This window comes from Gobio gobio (genome assembly GCF_949357685.1).
Source record: "Gobio gobio genome assembly, chromosome: 16".
NCBI lineage: Eukaryota > Metazoa > Chordata > Actinopteri > Cypriniformes > Gobionidae > Gobio > Gobio gobio.
In genome coordinates this window covers 22,694,679-22,712,939 of record NC_137109.1, presented here as the reverse complement: position 1 = coordinate 22,712,939, position 18,261 = coordinate 22,694,679, and the positions used below count along the sequence as shown (strand labels likewise).

General features: G+C 38.6%; 1 protein-coding gene across 1 annotated transcript in view; it reads right to left on the bottom strand.

Annotated features, from left to right (window-relative positions):
• kctd16a (potassium channel tetramerization domain containing 16a) overlaps positions 1 to 18,261 on the bottom strand; it is a 28,921-nt gene that overhangs the window by 9,215 nt on the left and 1,445 nt on the right. The gene's annotated exons all lie outside the window — the stretch shown is intronic.

The window sequence follows — 18,261 nt, the reverse complement described above, 5'->3', positions numbered from 1 at the left end:
TGTCGGGGTTGTATTCGCTATAACAACCGCCTCGCCTATTTGATTTCTTTATTCAGTGGGAATAGGCTATTCAATGTTTAGGTTCTATGTTCGCAAAGAACCTATTAAAGCACAAAGACAAGGGAACAGTATAGCTAACATTCACATTTGAATATTTATCGCAAGTCATATCGTCATCGCAATATTAAACAATGTTATCGCACATCGCAGCTTTTCCTCATATCGTGCAGCCTTAATAGGAAATTACTTTTGTTTTAGATGAAAAACTAAAGTAAGTTTTTTGATTGATTAATTTCTGTTGTAAAAACTGATTAGTTATTTAATTTGGTGCCACTTAAACAACCCCATCCTCAACTAAAACAGAAAATCCCCAATGCATTCCAGACCCCATCCGCATGGCAACAGCACCTGGTGGCCGGAGAACGAAACCATGAAATAGGTTTGAAATGGTTTTGAAACTATACCATCATCGTCCAAGGGCAATCCCCAAAAAAAGCAGAGTCGGCATGTACGCAAGCATAACGTGTTCAGCCTATAGGCAAGCGCATTTGACTACGTATGTGTGCATATGTGTTTTTATCTGTACAGAGGGGAAGGGAAGGAGGCCTTCACAGGGGAGAGTCTGGTTGACACGGTCTCTGCTGACACTTCAGGCCTGCATTGTGGTCATGTCTAGGAGCAGGTCAACGATCTGATCTGGATCCGGCAGACTACAGTAAACCTCGGGCTAAATAGAGAGACTAACATTAGCGTAGACGGCATTCTTTTTATGGTGTAACGAGTACATCAGGTGTTATGGGAAGTGTTCCCAGTTCCAGGAGATCTAGTTAATGCAGCCTAACGATCATTTAACTGATTTAAATAATAGAAATTGATCATGTTCTATGGGTATGCCATAGTATAGAGATGTGTTTTTAGTCTAGATTTAAACTGACAGAGTGTGTCTGCTTCCCGAACAAAGCTAGGAAGACCGTTCCAAAGTTTAGGTGCCAAATAGGAAAAGGATCGACCGCCTGCAGTTGATTTTGATATTCTAGGTATTATCAACTGGCCAGAATTTTGACGTGCAATACACGTGATGGAGTCGTTCAAGTACTGGGGAGCTAAGGAGCTAAGCCATTTAGTGCTTTGTAAGTAATAAGCAAGATTTGAAATGTTATGTGATGTTTAACAGGCTAGGCAAGGCAAGGCAATGGGGTTTAATAGGGAGCCAATGCAACAAATGCCTATATGGGACTACAGAGGTTGTCTGGGACATTAAGGGCCCTATTTTAACGATCTGGTCTGAAGTGCATGGTGCAGGTGTACTTAAGGCGTGTCGGAATCCACTTTTGCTAGTTTAACGACGGGAAAAATGGTTGCCGCATGGTCTGAAAGAGTTGTCCCTAGTCTCTTAATGACTCATGGGTGTGTCTATCAGAGTCTCATCTCTCATTCCCTTTAAAAGCCAGTTGCGCTTGCACCATTTGCTATTTACATGGTGGAATTTGCAAACAAAAAGACTGAACGCTTCTCCAGAGAGGAATCCTTTATTTTTTAAAAACGTTTGTGTGCTGCTGTGCGTCCCTGTGTGTGTAATAAGCAGAGTGTACATGGTACACGTCATATTACTAATGCGCCCTTTAAATAACACAACCAATACAGCGCTATTGACTTTAGACCACGTGCCAACAATGCGTCTGAACACACCTTGTTTTCAGACCAGCACACCCATGGGAGAACAGATGGGCGTGAGTGCATTTGCTATTTAAACAACGTGGCGATGGATGTGAAAATGATAACAGCGTTGGGCTGAAATTAGCAAAAACACTTGCGTCGTACCTGGTGTCGCATTGTCCGGGTGAATGATAGGGCCCTAAACATCATCACACCGAACAAGAAAACTCATCTACCTAATAATCCAATTGTATAGCTTTGTTGTGTTTAAACTTACTATTCTATCACAAACTTTTCAACTTGTAGATTTCAAATTTGTTTTGTTCTAATTTTTGGAAGCTTAGTGATGGTGACGTTGAAGCCATGTGACTGTAATGTAGTTTATTGCCTAAAGATTATTATGATGGATTATTTTTTGCCACTCAATCTTTATGTTCTCAATTTAATCTCATTAATGTCAAGGAAAAACAATGCAGTTGTTAAGGAAATCTAATTTGTGAACCGGATATAATAGGTGTGTACTCTTAGGCCTTGTGATTTTCAGTAGATCCCAAACAAGAATCATAAACTTTTGTTGGTCACATATTCAAATGGTCATAATCAAAAGCCAATGTAAAAATCCTTTTGGCTTTTTGTCGAGGGAACCAGGGTAATGCAAATTGGCAATTTTAATTCAATTATATTTTGTATGTATGAACGATGTACTAATCAAATAACCTATAAAAGTGGGGCAAAACTATTTTCTTTTGGGCTGTGTGGATCAGCTTCAAATATAGGGTCTATCTACAAACAGCAAATGGAAAAAAGAAATATTCTGAGCTTTTGAGAAATGACTGAGTCAAGCCGTCCATTTTGGTATGCCAGGAAAGTCAACCAATCATACTCACCCTCCACAACCCTGCAGGCATTTCTGGATTTGAGCTATTTCCACACACACACACACACATGCATGCATACGGGTCTCAGCCTTGGTTTGCACAATACAATGATAACCATCAATTTTCCTGAGAGAGAAATAATATTCCGTCTGCAGGTGTAGGTCTTTCTGCACACTCAGCTTTTGTGGCTCTGGCTTCAGATCATAAAAACGATGAAACTCTTAATTTTCAACAGAATGGTTTGATATGGGAAATTAGCAAAGGAATCTCTCTGCACAATGAAGGCTTGTTAATGTGAATGAAACCGCTAATACCGATCCTGAATTCTGGAATCCTGTGCCATGTTTTTATTCTATTAAATACTGCAGATCAATGCTAAATCAACTTCAATTCAAAATGTATGATGTTGATAAACTCAGAGGCCTTATTATAAGAGCTCTGTGTAAATATGTATTGTGCCTATGATTAAAGTCCCTCCATAATGGTTTTGAGCTTTGCCTGAGGTTTTATAATGTTTATGTGCTTGTTAATGTACAAAGTAGGCCAATTCTGTTCTTGCGGGGGAGCAGTCATAGAAGACTCATCTTTGCAGATGAAAAGAGCTTCTATCTAAGAAGCATAAACATTTTACTTGAATATTCAAAATTGGTGTACAAACAATTTTCATTTAGAAATTTCACAATGAATTATAAAGAAACAGCAAGTAAAACATCGAATTAAATGTGAAATGTTTAAGTAGAAAGACTGAAATAGCATTTTCTTGTATAAAGCAAGTGTTTTCTAGTAAAACATACTCCAATAATCTTTGTTTTATTTACAATTTTTTACAGTGTACATGTGTACAAAACCAGCCTTGACCCACAAGCACTGTCTTCCCAGATTTAATCACCATACGTTCTTGAGAATTCAAACTGCTCTGATCAGAGTACTAATGAGGTGTCCGAATGTAAAAAGAGCTGATGGATCATGGTTAGGCCGATTTGAAATGAGGCAAGGTGACAATAAGGTCCAAAAGTGTTTTTTTCTGAAAGAGGGGATTCATAGAGGCGCTGACTGAATCCAAAGTCCCCTATACCCTCAAATAGGGCATTTTTGGAAGGGACAGCCATTTGTAGTGGTGTCCGAAACCATAGTAGATGTTATTGAGTGCTCTCATTCAATTCCACATTGCCCCACAATAACAAGTGTACCAAAGTACGCTCAATGGCTGTCTGAATTCGCTTACTCGTTTTCATTCACTCCTTCTAGTGGACTAAAGTAGGGATTGAGGGTTTAGGGGGCGATTTCGGATTCAGCCAAGAACTAAACAAAGTGTTGCAGACAGACTGGAAAGAGAAATGCAGCAACATTGTAAAATATGTGAATGTTCAAGCATGAAAACCTATTATTGTAGCCCCAAAAATAAAATCAAGACTGTGAAAATGGGTTTAATACAAGGCCGTAACCATATCTTGAACATTGGGCGGGGAACAATGTTTTTTGTTTTTATTTCTTTAAAGGATTAGTTCACCTCAAAATGAACATTTCCTGATAATTTACTCACCCCAATGCCATCCAAGATGTCCATGTCTTTCTTTCTTCAGTGAAAAAGAAATTAAGTACATTTTGAGGAAAACATTTTAGGAATTTTCTCCAAACAATGGACTCAATTTGCTACCAATAAGTTGAACGTCCACATCAATGCAGTTTCAAAGGGATTTGAAGTGTTTTAAATGGTACTGCACAATCCCAGCTGAGGAATAGGGTCTTATCTAGCGAAGCGATTGGCCATTTTCTAAAAAAAATAAAAATGTATATACTTTTTAACCACAATTGATCGTCTTGTGCTGGTCTGCGATGAGCCAGGCATGATGTAATCACGTCTTTTCAACGTACGTTACGTAATGCCTGGCTCGTTGCAGACCAGCACAAGATGATCAATTGTGGTTAAAAAGTATATCAATTATTTATTTATTTTAGAAAATGCTGATCGTTTTGTTAGATAAGACCCTATTCCTCAGCAGGGAGTACCATTTGAAGCACTTCAAAGCCCTTCGAAACTGCAATGATGTGGACGTTCAACATATTGGTTGCAAATTAAGTCCATTGTGTGGAGAAAAATCCTGTAATGTTTTCCTCAAAAAACGTAATTTCTTTTTCACTGATGAAAGAAAGACATGGTCATCTTGGATGTCATTGGGGTGAGTAAATTATCAGGACATTTTCATTTTGAGGTGAAATAATCCTTTAAAGAAATGTAATAATTAAATGGGATTTGAGGAAATGAAGAAATAAGAATGGTAAATTCGAAACTAAATTCTAAAAATATGCTCACTTTCACTCTTGTTAGTATGTCTAATATGTCAAAATGGAAAAAAAAAACAGTTTTGTGTCTTGTCTCATTCAGTTATGAATGATACCATTTAAAGGTTCAGCGTGTAGTATTTATGAGGATCTATTTACAGAAGTGCAATATAATATACATAACTATGTTTTCAGTGGAGTATAAAGACCTTACATAATGTACCGTTATGTTTTTATTATCTTAGAATCAGTAATTTCTATCTTCATACACCGCGGGTCCCCTTACAGTGAAGTCGTCATTTTGCGCCGTCATGTTTCTACAGTAGGCCTAAACGGACAAACTGCTCTACAGAGCGCTCGCTACTCTCTGCTCTCTCTGACAACATATTTGTCCTGTGTTGGCCGCCGTAGCTTTTCTATGTGCTTTTAAAAGGGAGGGGTGAGCGCTGGGGGGTGCAATTCACAACCTCGCCACTAGATGCCGCTAAAAATCACACACTGCACCTTTAAATGATTGCATATTTTCAATTAAAAATGGCTAAATTAACCTACATTAAAAAAGTTGAGTATTTGAGTAGTTAGTGGGTCATTAAACATATCCATCGTAAAACAGTTGTCAAATATTAAATGTTTATCTTATATCTTACCACGCACGCACGCACACACTCTTTCACTCGAAAAACTAAAAGCCTTGCGTTGGAATTCACACTCATCTTCAGTGAATATTAAGCTCTGCCTTCTTTGATCTGATTAGCCCTCAGGCAGAGCAGGTGGGGATGCCTATAGTGCTTACGGCCCTGGTTTAATAGGTCCCCTTTAATAAACACCCATTGTCCTAATCCAAGGACAAGTAATGCCAACTCCACTCTCCAAGTCAGTTTGTTCAGGAAGATTACAGGCAATATGACAATTTCATCCTCTGACTGATGTTGACACAAGCTGTAATCTCCTTCCTTTGTTAAAGGCGGCCATGTGTGTCTGTGGCAAAGAAGCGCCAGACAGACAGATTGGAGAGCCCAGATCATCTCAATGCAGTCATGATCCCTCTCGAAGAGCTGATGGGGTGTAATAAGACCACTAGAAAGAGATGACAGAGACCCTGTCATTACTACTGTGGCTCTTTTTGAGATGTGGAGAAAGAAAAATGTCATAGTGTCATAGAGATAGGACAGTGAAGGAGGGCAGGAATAATACTAAAGAAGAGAAACTGCTTCTTTGGGTGAGAGTGTGAAACATTTTATGTACTTGTAATGTATATACACTATACACTTCCTCATGCTATTATTCATATTTTCCTGAGATGCTTTTAAAGGTACAGTGTGTGAATTTTAGCGGCATCTAGCGGTGAGGTTGTGAATTGCAACCGCCCAGCGCTCACCCCTCCCGTTCGGAGCACATAGAGAACCTACGGTGGCCGACACAGGACAAAGATGTCGTCGTCTGAGACAGCAGAGAGTAGCTAGCGCTCTGTAGAGCAGTTTGTCCGTTTAGGGCTACTGTAGAAACATGACGGCGCAAAATGGCGACTTCACTGTAAGGGGACCCGCGGTGTATGAAGAAAGAAACGACTCATTCTAAGATAATTAAAACATAACGGTACATTGTGTAAGGTCTTTATACACCACTGAGAACATAGTTATGTATATTATATTACATTTCTGTCAATAGATCCTCGTAAATATTACACACTGCACCTTTAAAACAGTAGGCTATTAAATACTGGACACATTTCTTTCATTATGTGGCTCAACTAACTAACTAAATGAATAAATGAGCACTGTAATCAATTACAGTTGTTTTAACCAATTTGTTTAAAAAAAAGAAAATTAAGGGAACACTAAAATCATAAATTGGATCACCATGAACAAAATATTCAAGCTGAAAATCTTTCCTTCTTTGAAGTGTCTCCAATGAGCGCAGGCAAACAATTTTGTCAAACAATTTTGTCAATGATGTCATGTGAGTGACAGGCTGTCCTGCCCTTGGTCCAGTAAACACGTCGTCAGAGAAGAAAAGAGATTTCGCTGCAAGAGGGGCGGCAAATTATTTTGATTAAAGATTACGAGGGCACAGATAAATCATTTATACGGTAATAAATACTGCAATGTCCCATTAAAAAATAATAATTGTCCATTTTCATTTCATGGTGAAGGGAGATAGACTTTAAAGTGATCTCTAATCCTACGGTTGCATCAGAATATGCGTAGTTCCACTGGCTACTATAATAGGCGAGAAAAGTAGCCTAAGTCAAAAGAGTAAATGTCCACGTTCACAGTTTTCATACAAAGCAGTATGTGAAAAGAACCCGGATGATCAAAAGTGCCCATCTAATGGACACTTTACTATCCCATGAGCCCATGGGAGAAGAGTTGTGATTGATAGTGAAGCAAAGCAACCGACGCTGTTAGGTCACATGACAGTGACAATATAAAGAATATAGTATGTCTGGATTGCATTCAACACACATTCATAGAACATACTTGTTTTAGCATTCGCAAAGTACTTATTCAAAAGAAGTGCTTAGAAAGTATGCCATTTTGGATGCTCAAAATCTCATATCAGAGCGTCAACCCTGTGCCCGTATAATTTCATTTTTCTTAAGAGCAGAAATCTTTAACACACTTGATATGGCTGGTTCTGCCGGGAAAACCACTTGCAATGCTTTCTCGCTCTTCTCCATTTACTTTCTATCTCAGGTGGGCCAATCTGCACAGCAGTCTAGATAGAGATAGGGACGATCTGGGTTTGCCCCATCTCAACTCCCACAGTGGACACAGAAAAGTGCCAGTTCAATAAAGAATGCAAATCACTAGTGTTAGAATAATAGAAACTGCAAATTCACATGAGGTTCTTAGAGGAAATGGCCAGAATGATCCCTCTCTCTCTCTCTCTCTCTCTCTCTCTCTCTCTCTCTCTCTCTCTCTCTCTCTCTCTCTCTCTCTTGGAAGCTCGGAAACTGAGTGTTTCATATGCTATGGGCCTAATACACAACATGAACTGCATTCCCCAATGCACACACATACACACACACACACACACACACACACACACACACACACACACACACACACACACTAATGTGTAATCTGCACTGGACTGGAAACAATGTGACAGGCCGAGTCATAACATTAAATGCAAAATCATATAGTGTGAGCTAAATTCTAGGTTTTGGATGTAGAGATAATTATGCATGCAGCGTCAACTTCACAGGATGGTTCTGCTTTATGATGCAAAAACATGCCGTAGATCATCAGTATTTCTCAGGCAACAGAAAAGGTGACCTTAAGAAACATCTAATAGATTTTTTAATTGGAAAACTTTCAATCTTGCTTGTGATGTAAATAATTAGCTGTACTGTTTGGTCCTTAACGATCAAAAGAATAAGGCTCGTCCATTTGAAGAGGGATTGTTACTGATAATGATAAACTTTTTTTTCTAAATATTTCATAAATTATTCTCATTGTATTAACTTTCAGGAGAAGAACCAACATAGTCTGAGCTGATCGTCATTAATGTGAAATGTGTGTAGAATTTAAAATATTTAGACTTCAGAACCATGACGAAAATTAGGGTCAAAATGGAATGCCAAAACTGAAGCAGGCAATAAATAAAGAGAGGGAAAAGTCAGTAAACGAGTTCCGTATGAACGCATGAAATGTGGCAGTGTGAGATGTTTATGTAATGCATGATGCTCGTGCAATTTATTTTTCTGTCTACCAGAATTCACTGTGGCTGTGATCTTTCGCCATTTATCACGACTATTAATTAATGCAAAGACAAAACAGCAGCTGGTACAAATAATTAGAAAAAAAGAAAAAAAAATCTGTCAAGGACAACCTGCAGCACATTTTTAACTGTAAGAATAGGCTGAGAAGACATGGTAACTGATGAAGTATTTGAGAAAGAGGATGAGTGAGTAAGCGACAAAGGAAAATAAGCATGCAAGAAGCTCTATGGAAAAACAGAGAAAAAGCAACCCTATTGACCGCAAATGATATATTGCCAATCCCTCGGGCAGTCTAAATTGGTAAAATGTGTCATGTGGGTGATGTTCTGAGAAGTAACAGCACAAGATAAGGCAGTGAGGCCTGTAAAAAGCAACTGGTTCATTTACCATGGGACTCAAGAGCCAACTAATTCAGAAGAGAAACAAGAATCTACCAATCATGCTGTAAACTGAAAGTATGTGAAATGCATCTAACTACATTATAACTTTAGACTGTATCTGATTTGACGTGTCAAGCCAGTTTAATGCAGGTGCACATCCCCCCCTTCAAATTTTAGAGTCAAGTTATTTTAAAGCAGCACTAGGTAACTTTTCAACCTTTATAATATATTTTCAAGACTCTTGTGATGATACATCGACTTACAATAGGTTGAATGACACGTCTGCCATTGCCTGACGGGGTCTGTATCGTTTTTAATCGTACTTTTAAATTTCGGGTTTCGGGTAGTAACCCGAGAACAAAAAGAACTACAAAATTCGACTGCTTTACGGCATATACGTCACTTCCACCACCACCCCCACTTCCTGAAATTCGGACGTGCGAGCCCAACTATCATTTGTTTGCCGAATGTTATAGTCATGGCCGAAGCAGCGCAGAAAAATAAGAAAGTTTTGTCGGAGGAAAGCAAAAAGAGGAAACGAGAAAGTGATCGGATTAAAGGCAGGACGAGGATCAACATTGGGCCAGCGTTTGCTCGTTGGTGTGAGCTGAAGGAAGAGGGGCTACATTCTTGCAAGTAAATACATAAGACGTACAAAATCAAATAGGATATCATTCCCTGATGAAGGATGACAGAGTTTACGACAGTAGTAGAGGACAATACTGTTTCCCAACTGTAGGGGGACCCCGAGAGCAAAACCTACCTAGTGCTGCTTTAAATGCAACTTTAAATGCTAAAAATATAACTATTTGCAAATCACACATTAACAAGTCAGGTAGTTATTCATAGATTTATTTATTTATTTTTTTGCTTTAAACTGAAAATTCTGTAATCGACCAACCCTCATGTCTCTTTTTTTTCTGTGGAAAAGAATGTCAAACCTGAATCTTTTTTCAAAAAGTGAAAATTCATGATGATCACTAGCTCTCAAGTTCATTTGTTTGGTTTATTGAGATAAGTAATAGGTTAGGATTTAAAGCCAGGTCCCCATTCAGGTTAAATAAAACATGTACAACTAGATTGTCACATCTTGCCCTATAGAAAGTAACAGCTAAGTAGATAAAAGCGTTTTCCTTTTCTTTTGTCATTTCTTATTTCGTTCATCTATAAGCACCAAGTGAACCAGCACTCCTGTCCTCTCAGTAAAATAATTTCCATGACACCCCTGGGGCGTGGGGATGTATAATGTGTGAAATTTTTGTGATTGTAACTTGTTTTATATGGATCGAGTGTCAAGTGTCAATGTTTTATTGTATATTGAGTGTTGTAAACATAGATACTGTCATGAGAGAAAAATGTCAGACCTGTCTGACCGTAAAGTATCATATCATATCATATCATATCATATCATATCATATCATATCATATCATATCATATCATATCATATATTATATCATATCATATCATATCATATCATATCATATCATTCTCCACTTTTGCTTAAATATCCGAATCAGTCAGCACAAGAAATAGGCATCACAGGAAATACCAACAAAAACAATCTGTTTTATTTTTATATGAAGTCTAATGTGAGTATGTGGAGTTTTAGATGAGATCTTTTGTATGTCCTTTGAGATTCTTAGTAATTCTGTGTTTGCTTGTAAATCTTTGAGAAAAGGCATCAAATCTATCTGTCATAAAATTCAGCAATGGTCCTGTATTTAAATATAAATGAACATCTCATTTCCCAGTAAAACAAGTATCCACACTTCCACTATCCTAATGAAAACGAGAGCCATTGGGAGCGAATGTTAATGTTACGTAATACATCTAAGACGACACCAAACAATGAACACTACATCAAAACAGAGCATACACGTTACAACTACTACTTAGTAGTCTGATTACGTTACTTGCATGAGTTACCCCCAACTCTGATTATAATAGTGAAAATGTATATTTTTAATATATTTAATTTTAGTTCCGGTTCTCAAATCTGACTGAGCGGCACACTAATTCATTGAATTATTCATTCATTCGATTTAGTCAAACACTCTGAATTATTCAGGAATGAAACAAATGACTGTCCTTACAAGTGATCATTCATTTAATTGATTTGTTCGAAAACACTGATACATTTTTTCATGAAACACTGCTATGTGATAAACAATGGTTATAGGCACAATATGATTTGAAAGATGAAAATATCAAAAAAATTGTACATATTTTGTTGACTTGTATACTTACATTACCCCAAATGTTTCCAACAATGTTTAAATCCAGAGAAATCAGTCATTTTAACCAGTGTTACAGACCATGTCCTTCCGTCGCCTGCCAATGGCATCATATCCCCGCTACCCTTGATTTCCAGTTTTTCTTTCGTAGAAACCATGGAAACATCAAAGACGATTTATATATCATGTGTTTTATTAGACAGGCGAGCAACTGTTTGGATATACATTCATCATTGTTATACACAGGGGCTGATTTAGTGATTTGGGGGCCCCAGGCAAAATACAGGAATGGGACCCTATACAATTGCACATTTACAACCTTGAGGTTATTTTCACTGTTGTGATGATTGCTACTGAACGACCCATCCACCCCCACAAATTTAAAATGGACTGACGGAAATTATTACACGCATAACAATTATTTCAACCAAAAATGAAGTGTGTCTGTGTGGAAAGTAACTGTGCACGCGTCATCTACTCGGGTCCTTCACAGAAATGAGTGAGCACCATTTAAAATGATTATAATAAGCACTGTTGCTCCATATTTAATTATAACTTCAGATGCATGATATTTTCATTTGTAGAGTTTTATTTTTTTCCCAAATTCCCTTTTTTTTGTTTTATTGTAGATGGTTATATAACATTTTATTAATCAAAAAGCATGTCTAATTAATTGAAATCATGAAACTTGTTTAATTTAACAGCAATTTATTGAAAGTTTAACAAAATGTATATTTATTTGTTTTATGTATTTAAACTTTTTTGGTAATCAAATAAAGACATACAACATTTATCTTATATTCCAATGAAAATTAAACAAATCCTTTAATTTTTGTACATTCAAAGTGCTACACAACAGAGGTTTAGGCCTAGCCTTAAAATTATTACATTAAGGTATAGGCTACGCTATAATGTCCAAACTTTTATTTTGACGGGTTGCCTTGAAGACATTTTTTTGTGAGTATATGTGATGATGATACTTTCTCTCAAATTAAATGGTATAATGCTCGTGAAGTGTAGGGCCCTATGATTTCCGCGATGCACAAAACGCAGACGGAATCGCGGAATCCAGTCATAAAAATGGAATTTACTGTTTAACACGGAATTTGTCAAATTGGGATGAATAAATCCAATAGTCCAGCACACTACAATCAAATTACGATATGGACTACTAGTGTATGTGAATATTAAATGGCAAAAATGCTATTTAAATATGAATCCTGCATGTTTTATGTCTCTGTGTGAATGAATTGTGAACACGAGCATCGCGTGTGCTGCAGTAGTAAACGGAACCGCGCGTCTGCGCCATTCATCCCATGACATTCCGTTTTTATGAATGGATTCCGTGATCCTGTACGCGTTTTCGGAATCGCGGAAATCATAAGGCCCTACACTTTCTACAAGATGCACGTTCAACACGGACTCAAAGGCGGTTGTCCTGGTAATGAACAACACAGAAACCGCTTGTGCGTGCGCGCTGAACGCGTATTGTATATAAAAAGCATTTTAGGGGGCCCTTGGCTTTCGGGGGCCCCAGGCGGTCGCCTACCTTTGCCTAATGGTAAGTCCGCCCCTGGTTATACAGCGCAATATAGTCTTATTATTTGAATCACTTTTTTTCTTAATTCACCAAGAGTAATGTTTTTACTGTGTCTCAGAGGCATAGACTGTAAAAAAATATGGACGTAGTGTCTGTGACGTCACCCATAGGATTCTGATGAGCAGTTTTGAACAAGCGGCAACCTCCCGCAGTTTCTCTTGAAGCCAATACGGAAGTGACAAACTGCAATACATCGACTGGCTGCTAGGGACAGACTCCAGAAGTGAGCAGAATCTCATTGAGCCCCATGTTAACCCTTAAAGGGGCAAGCATAAATAAATTTAATGGAAAAATGATTCATTGCTATTTTTGTATGTATCTAGACTAAAATGACACAGTTCATACATTTTTTTCAAAATATGACCTTTATTTTCAAAGTTACAGTCTGTATCTCCCAGGATACATTACCCATTTAGGGTTACATTGTAACATGTATTTTTTTTATTATAGTTCATATGAAAACTTTTAAAACATTGAATGAACAATTATTTAGCTAAATTTTTTCATGTTATCCATGCAACATTAGAAAAATTGGAAAAAACTGAACGTTTTCTCCCAAGATGCCTATGCAGGGTATACATTTGTGTCTGAGTGTGTGTGTGTGTGTGTGTGTGTGTGCGCACGTGCGTGCGTGTGTGTGCGCGCGTGTGTGTGCATGTGTATGTGTGTGTGTGCGCGCGTGTGTGTGTGTGTGTGCGAGTGTGTGTGTGTGTGCGAGTGTGTGTGCGAGTGTGTGTGTGTGTGTGTGTGTGCGAGTGTGTGTGTGAAATAAAGTATTGGGAAGGGGGGTTCCTTCCCTCTTCCCTCCACTCATTTACTAACATTTAGGCCTCAAAACATAAGAATATCTGTGAGTGATCAGCCCTGTTAAATACCCTTATATGGGCAATGTATCCCCCAGGATACAGACATTCAATGGCTGATAATCAAAGTTGTGAGACGATTATTTAAAAAATATGCACAAGAACATGTAAAACTATCCTTAAAAAACTATTTTCTAAAACAAAATCACTCTAAAATATCTTAATTGTGAAAATATAAAAACACTTACCTCATGGCCAGTGTCTTTGTCCACGTATGCTGCCATTTTGGATTTTGATACAAATGTTTGGAATGTTGGCATAAAGTCACATGACCCTGATTACATGACCCATCCTCCCATTAGTGTTTCTCATCAACTGCAACCACATAATGCCCATCCCCCCATGGCCCTTCCCCCTACAGCCTGTTAAATGTCTGTATCCTCCAAGATACAGAAACTCTTTAAGGGTTAAAATGCCCAACTTTACAGCAGATTAAAACATATTTACAGCCTGGTACAAATTGTGGTTTTGGTCTATACGGCTAATTTTGCCCTTCATGACGACTGTGAGGGGGGTGAATTTTTTTTATAACTCATTCGTTTACATTATATAAAGCATTAAGGTTCTGCATAATTAAGGGCGTGGTCACTTCGAGTGATAGGTGGATAGCCATTTATCTGCTGTATGTTAGTCATCGCGTCACTTCAGCTCCGCCCACGTCCCGCCTTTATGCCCATTTTCTGTTATCCGGGCAACGGCCATCTCGTCCATACTTTGCGCTTCAGAACGGCTCATCAGAATCCTATGGGTGACGTCGCGTCTTGGCAGCGCGTCACTCCCGGATAACAGAAAATGGGCAAAAAGGCGGGACGTAGGCGGAGCTGAAGTGACGCGATGACTAATGCCTAGTTCAGACTGCACGATATTCAAACTGGTCGGATCACTGCTCTTTACACACTGCATGACTATCTGGGCCAGCATTCAGTCGCTGCTGTGTTCACACTGACCGATGGATCAGCGACAGGAGGTTTCACACTGCATGACTGTACAAGAGGAATAATCACTGACAGCTCTGTCCCGTCCGCAAATTACGTTACACAACAAAGCACACGCGAGAAGTGAGAAGGAAACAACGCGAGATCACACGTGCGTCAGACTGGAATTGTTTTTAGGCTTGTTTGAGATGCGCCTCGCCTCGCCTGAAATTCAGCCGAGACTAGGCGGCTGCAGTGAGGGGAGGAGTGAAAAAAGTGCAGGCAAGCCGGACAGTTCTCTCTTCTCGTAGTGGATCAGACACCTGCGAGATCAAAGGCGGATATCGCGGGATTCACACTCGTGCGCTTTGTTGCTGATAAACTGGATGTAATTTAAGTTCTGTTACTTTTATATGAAAATAAATATCATGAACAAGACACCCAAAGTTTTTGTTATTTATTTCCATTCGAAAGACGTGTTTATCAATCATTTTTACTTTAATTAGGCCTACATACATGTTTGTATATATATATATATATATATATATATATATATATATATATATATATATATATATATATATATATATATATATTTTTTTTTTTTTTATTTTTTTATTTTTTTATAAATATGACAACAATCACATAACCCACAGAGAGATCGCCTTTGTTAGAGAGTTTGGGAATATTCACACATAAAAACATGATATCAGAGTTTTAAAATCAAACATTTTGAAAAAGAACCATACATCACGGTTGTTTAAACCAATAAGCATTAAGCTGTGTCGTCAGCAAGTCGTTTCCCATCATGCTTTTGCTCCGCGCAGTCTGTGGAGAGCAGCTGCGCTCGACTGCAAAATCCGACACATCCGCCTTTCGCTCGCGAGAGTTTTTTGACATACGTCGGCATGACATCAGAGCAAGGCGGACCGCCCTCGGACACTTTTCTAACCGGAATGCATCTCGCGCTGATCACCGGTGATCGGTTCTGCGCAGATTTCGCTCATCTCAAACAAGCCTATTAAAAATATAGACTGCTGTGCAGAAACTTCCAAATTGTCTGTGCGCTTTGCAGCAAAAGTGAGAAAAATAAAAAAGATTATGGTGGAGGAAATGGTTGGGGAGACACAGGGAGCAAGGATTGTGTTCTGCAAAGAGAGTTTGAGGTAAATAAATAATTTTCCAATGTGCTGCTGTTGCAGCTGGTCAAGCAAATGTTTGTGCTTTGTCTCTGCTTGATAGAATTGTAATTATATATATTAAAATACTGATATTATGGTCTATAACTCCTCCCGAACCTCCCGCTGCCCTGTATCTCGCTCTCTCGTTGGCTGTCGGTCATCGCCGATGTATTTTCAGTCAGAACACATTTCACACAGCAGGATTTTGAATCGCAGACAGGTCCAGATATTTAGCATGCCAAATATCTCGGGGGTGTCGGCGACTCATCGGCGACTCATTCTCTCTGATCGCGTCTTTGATCATTCACACTGCGTGATTGTCACTCGCGTGCACGAGCACCGATTTGCCTATGATTTTGGGCATTTGTCTGCGATTTCGCAAAACCTGTCGGCGAGTCAAAATCGAGGCTAAAATCGTAGAGTGTGAACTAGGCATAACAGACAGCAGATAAATGGCTATCCACCTGTCACTCGAAGTGACCACGCCCTTAATTATGCAGAACTTTAATGCTTTATATAATGTAAACGAATGAGTTATAAAAAAAAATTCACCCCCCTCACAGTCGTCATGAAGGGCAAAATTATCTGTTTAGACCAAAACCACGATTTGTACCAGGCTGTAAACGTGTGTTTTTCTATTGTAAAGTTGGGCATTTTAACATGGGGCTCAATGAGATTCTGCTCTCTTCTGGAGCCTGTCCCTAGCGACCAGTCGATGAATTGCAATATGTGTCACTTCCGTATTGGCTTCAAGAGAAACTGCGGGTAGTTGCACTATTTTGTCAAGTGACTAACATAGCACAATCAGAGAGAGCTTTCTCCATCATACATTTTAAAATGAATTGCATGTCATTTAGCAATTGTATTTATTCTAATGTCGATTCGATTACTGCAAGTCTCTCATACCAAACAGCCACAGAGTGAACGCACAGAGTAATATTATAACGTAACTTTCAACACACTCAAATGTATTTAGTAAGATTGTATGTATACATACATTGTATGTAACCATGTAAAACAGCGCTGTGTTACCCCACATATGCAGCGATAAGAGCAGAAGCGGCCGACTGCAGCAGAAGCATAATAAAAGCTCAGAGGCCGATGTTTCGTGCGGGTCTCTCTCATTAGCATTCGCTCCCAAGGGCTCTCGGCGCGTCTTGCTTCATACCATCGTAACGTTAATACAACTTTAATACATTCGCTCATTCAACATCATTTCTGCCTGAGACCGTCAGATTCCTTTCCCTCGGCTGTGGAGGTGAAGAGTCATGACTACAACTCCCATGATTCCATGCTCATTCACGATGTCATCAAGCTATGCCTTTGTTTTGAATAAGTGACCTCTACTGGCAAAAATTACATATTGTACCTTTAATTCTGCTTGGGCTTGGCGGAGCAAACATTTACAAAGTAACTGCAATATTGTTTAAAATGCAAGTTACTCATCACTAAAGTTGCAATGAAACGGAAATAGCAATAGATTTTTTCTTCCATATTGTGATGTTCATCCGAGTGAAACAGATTACAGAAAAATAAAAAAATGTAGGGCTTGGACTTGGAGCAATCGGTTGTCGATTGGATGTTGATATGTGGGTTTTGCACTCAAAGGTGAAGGCCGGTGACTGTGATCTTGCAGGGACAGGGTTTAAGTGACTTTTGAAAAAGTGACAGTTTTGAATAAACATTACGAGGTAAAAAATAAAGAAAGAAACATATGCAGATGAACAGTTCACAATAAGGTCAATAAGATGCATTTAGAAAGATGTAGTATGCATAAATGTAGTAACCGTGAATTACAATTTAGCGTGACTCCTCATACCTTTATTGTATATTTTGATTTGTCATAAGTTTATCTATTATGTGTGGACTATGGGAGGGGCTGAATGCTGCAGTAATTATACTGATGGCAGAGAACAAATCATTAAGCAGCCATATGTCCATTCACCCAAAAAATCTACTGACTGTCCTCCAGAAGCTCTCCGTTCCAGGCCCAATCTCTTTAGGTTTTCCAAGGGGACTCGTTTGGAATTAAGCACAAAGTGATTTTTAATTGGCCATATGCTGCAACATCTCTCTCATTTAAGACAAAGGCAAGTGAAATGAACCACCAATGGAGGCAAGGCACGGAGAACAGTTATATCCAAAAGGTGCACATGTATTTAAATAAAGAGATAGAGAAAAAGAGAAGGGGGGGAGGGCTGGGTGACATGACCATCACTGAGGTAGATTACTGAAATATTCATCATACCACACTCTGTTCATATCCCTGAGAGCTATACTTGAGGGAATTCTCCACATCTGCATTGGCTCAAAAGCTTTTCTCTCTCCCTTCTATCAATGTTCTGACTTAGCTCACTACAAATACTTGGAGAGATGTGCATTTTGTCAAAGAATTCAGCACAATTTATTAGTTTGAGGCAGATTTTAGAATTGTTCATGAAATTTAACAAACTATGTAGGCTACGCCGCCTAGTGGTACTGGATGAGAAAAGTGTGAAAGCTGGCTTAATCAAATTCACTTTAGTATCCTAAAGGTTTGTCATT